The following is a 4,249-nucleotide window of genomic DNA, read 5'->3' as shown; positions in this document are numbered from 1 at the left end:
TCCGGGCTGGGGATTCGAACGTGCCACCTTAGGTGTACGTGGCTGGCGCCTTAGCCAGTTGAGCTATAGGCGCCGAGCCCCGTTCGTGCATTCTTTCCAAAAATCGGGACTTTTTAAAAATGCCGTGGGACACAGGACAAATTCTTAAAAAGCAGGACTGTCCCACCAAAAGCAGGACGTCTGTTCACCCTAGTATAAAGGTTAAAGCAGAGAGAATTCAGGACTTGGGAGAGCTGCAGGAGCCTGGGGTCACAGAAATGGAAGCCTCTAAGCTTCTCTGCCCTTATTTTAGGCTAGCCTTTGAAATTGTGGGTAGGAGACTGGGAGAGGACAACAGTCTCTGACTTCTGTAAATCAAAGTGTTTTTTTTTTTTTTTTGCAGTTTTTGGCCGGGGCTGGGTTTGAAACCGCCACCTCTGGCATATGGGACAGTGTCCTACTCCTTTGAGCCACAGGCGCCACCCCCAAAGTTTTAAAACTAAAAAACAGAAGAAATAGCAATTTGCTCTTCAATTGAGATCTTTCTTTTTTTATTTCGAGACAAAGTCTCACTTTGTGGCCCTTGGTAGAGTGCTGTGGTGTCATAGCTCACAACGACCTCAAACTCTTAGGCTCAAGCAATTCTCTTGCCTCAGACACCCAAGTAGTTGGGACTATAGGCACCCACTACAACACCTGGCTAGTTTTAGAGAAGAGGTCTTGCTCTTGCTCAGGCTGGTCTTGAACCTGTGAGCTCAGGCAATCCACCTGTCTTGGCCTCCCAGAGTGCTAGGATTACAGGCATGAGCCACTGTGCCCAGCCCATTTAAGAATCTTTCAGAATGGAAATTGTGGGGGGGGGGGGTATATATCCCCCCAAAGATATAGGCCTAAGGAAACACCTAGGTACTGATAACATCTAAGTTATCAGTACTACAGCAAACACTACCTGAATCCTGACAATAATGTATTTCATTCCTTACTGTGAAGCTGGAACAGAGGCTCCCACAGTGAGAGAGTGGGTTCTGTGGCAGACAGACAGGAGTCAAGCCTGTTTTCAGATCAGATCAGAGGCCTAGGGCTACTTCCAGGGATCCCTGTTCACTAGGATGAGCCTCTCATCCCCAGCATAGAAAAGGTCTTTTTTTCTACCTGCTCAGAGCCTATCTCCTAAAATGGAATTTTCTCCTTCCTGCTCTGTCTCTGGTCTCCTTATCCTACTACCAGCCCCATCTCCAGTCCTGAAATTCCAGAACTATGAATCATCCTCAGAAGACAGCAGTTTCCTGGCCCTGCTATCACTGTCTTGCTGATGACTCTTTAGTAGCCTCCTACAGATCCTGTGCCTAGCATTCAAGGCTTTGTGCTGATACAAACCTCCCTCCCTACCACCCTTTGCTTCTCTACCACAGGCTGACCTGCTTCCTACACATCCAGCTTCATGCAGGAGATTATGTCTAGCCAACCCCTCTGCTTCCAGTGAGCCTAAACTGGCAGCACCGTTGGCTCCTCTAAATCCTACTGGTTTCTCACATCCCACCTCTTCTGGGATGTCTTTCCAGACAACACTTCTGTGCATCCCACCGCGTAGATTCTGAACCAGTCATTGGGTGCTAAGTGCTCACTCATTCTCATCTAATCTCTTTCTCACTCCCCCACAGACAGAATTTCCAGGAGAGACCAGGCACAGAGCATAATTAATCCATATACTTGCTTAAGACTTGGACACTCTCCCAAAGGGTAGGAGTGAGGCAACTGATGCCTCCCCCAATCAGGCTAAGTGCACAGCTTCTGTCAATTCTGCTGCATCGCACTTCCTCCAGCACTTCCTCCAGGAAACCTTTGGAGACTCCAAGGCTGGAAGGAGGGAAGGAAGTACAGCCTGCAGAGGAAATGCTGTGGGGAGGGGAGAGGACAGGGAGAGAGAGGCAGAGGGAGCAAAGAGGAAGGGAAAAGGAAGAGGGAGAAAAACTGGGAGGAACATTCTAAACTAGAACAAGGAACTTCCTCAAAAGAGGTCACCACTTAGTCCTATTATATCATCCCTACAGAAGGGTGCTGGCAAAGAGATGCCCAGAGAAGGGATTCAACTTGTTCAAAGGTGGCCAGCCAGGGAAAGGGTTAAAGAAACAGCCAGAGAGCCCAAGGTCCCTATCCAGAGATCCCCTTCCAGGACCACACTGGGGTGGTCCATTCACTAGAGCTAGTCCTCTCTGAAGACTTTGTCCTAAAGCTCACCAAGCCCAGATCAAACCTAAATGAGGAAGACATCTGTAGGCCCTCAAAATCTCTCTGCCAGTCCTGGGCCTTTCTCCTTTCAGAGCCCTGCTCCACAACACGGAACAGGTAGGGCAGTTTGCAAAATTCTCCAGACTCCAGACCCCACCCCACAGGCACAGTCACAAGGCTGAGCTCACAGGCGGGGCCTCCCTCCCTGCCCCCAACAGCTGTTATTAATTCCATGGCTATGCCTCTGCCTTTGCCCATACCATTCCCCTGGAATGCCCTCTTGACTCTCCATCCATTCAAATCTTACCACCTCCAGAAAGTCTCCTATTCGCTAGCTCTTGCCTCCCTTTCTCCCTGTGTCCGTGGGAAAATCTGCCAGGACCTCGTTGATCTCCCCAGCAGGAAGCTGGGACATTACCGGTTTAAACCGGTAATTCGCCTGTGATGGCGAATTCACAGGCCGAGTCTCTACTTGGATCCCCAAGCCCCTAAAACAGGAGCTCCCGGAAATGGAGACAGGGATCGGTTCCCAAACACTTCACCTCCATCCTCGTGACCAACTCCTACTAGCATTGGAATAAGCACCCCCAACTCACCACCAAACGCCCAGGGGAAGTCCGGCCCTAAGCCAGTGCACCCATCCCCCAGCAACCCTGGGGCGGCTCAGACCCGCAGTCCTAAGGTCAGCCGCCCCACAGAGCAGAGGGAGGCATCACCCTTGTCTACCTGCAGGCGCCTGTTGCAAGGACCCAAAGGAGGCCACAATTGCCCGCTTCCATTCGCCCCCATCCCCAGCCGCGCGCCATACCCAGGAGAAGAAACCTGTTTCCAAGGAATGCCAAGTAGGCTTAGGGGGGATGAAGGGCCCAAGGCTCAAGCTCCAGAATCCAGGGGTCTGACGTCACCGAAAGCCCTGTTCCCTCTGCAGGAGCCGAAGATGGGGACAGGAGGAGTCGAGGAGCTTGGTGTGCTCTTTCCCCTACCTTAAATAGGAAAGGTCACCTCGACTCCCCACCTCTCAGCATCTGGGCCTGCTGCTGCATCCAAAGGTGAAGCGTTGAGGGTACAAAGCTAGACCACCACCCTCCTCGCCCGTGTCCAGCTTCCCTGCAAAGCTGTTCTCCCAGCCTCCAGGCCGGACTCACCTGCCGCTGCCGTTCAGCTGCCTAAAGTCCGTGGCGCTGCGCTGAGCTGCACCGGGCGATGCCGCGCGGAGCCCGCCGCGAGCCGCTCCGGGGCTGGGGGCGGGGAGCGCGCGCGCGCCTGGAGCCGGCTCCACGCGCGCCCGCGCCTCCACGGCCTGCAGCAGCCACTATCGCGAGACTCACACGCCACTCCGAGGGCCGCGCCTGCTGAACTCGCGAGAATGGAAGACTTGCCGGCCTCCGCACCTTCTGAGCTGTCCGAGGTGCTAGTTCCCGGGCCCCGGCCATTGGTTAACAGGCACCTCAGGGACAAGAGCAAGGCCAGAATGTGGAAGGAAGAGACCGGAGATTGGAGCCTGGTACTAGCAGCCAGAGCCTCAGCTTTCAAATCTGTAAACTGGGGAGAAAAACCTCCCATGCCCATCCCAGGAGCCTCTGGGTCGGAGCAGAAAGGAAGACTGAAAAAGAGCTTTGAGAGTAGGGGAGTGTGGAGACGGGTGGAAGCCATTCAGATCCACAGGCTCAAAGTGACAGAGGACAGAAGATCATAAATGAAACACACATAGAAAGATATGGACACACATATACACGTAATGAAAGACATAGACAAGAGATAAAGGCCACAAACATAGAGACATAGAAACATGGAGGGATAGAGATACTGAAACATGCGGAGATCAAGACCAGGAAAGAGTGGCCAGGTGCGGTGGCTCGTGCCAGTAATCCTAGCACTCTGGGAGGCGGAGGCGGATGAATTGAGCTCACAGATTCAAGACCAACCTGAACCTTATTGAGACTCCGTCTCTAAAAATAGCAGGTATTTGTGGCGGGCGCCTGTAATCCCAGCTACTAGGGACGCTGAGGCAAGAGAATCACTTGAGCCTGGGAGTCTGAGG

The 4,249-nt window shown here is 52.9% G+C and overlaps 1 protein-coding gene across 1 annotated transcript in view; it reads right to left on the bottom strand.

The window, feature by feature from the left end:
- Positions 1–3,471, bottom strand: part of SCAMP5 (secretory carrier membrane protein 5) — a 27,022-nt gene extending 23,551 nt beyond the window's left edge. The window contains exon 1 of the mRNA XM_003784524.3: positions 3,354–3,471. The gene's annotated coding sequence lies outside the window, so the exon portion shown is untranslated. The remainder of the gene's footprint in view (positions 1–3,353) is intronic.
- Between the last annotated feature and the right edge of the window lie 778 nt (positions 3,472–4,249).

This window comes from Otolemur garnettii, unplaced genomic scaffold (assembly GCF_000181295.1).
Source record: "Otolemur garnettii isolate 467f Iridium unplaced genomic scaffold, OtoGar3 scaffold00011, whole genome shotgun sequence".
NCBI lineage: Eukaryota > Metazoa > Chordata > Mammalia > Primates > Galagidae > Otolemur > Otolemur garnettii.
The sequence above is the reverse complement of the archived record's forward strand: the minus strand, read 5'-3'. Positions and strand labels throughout refer to the sequence as shown.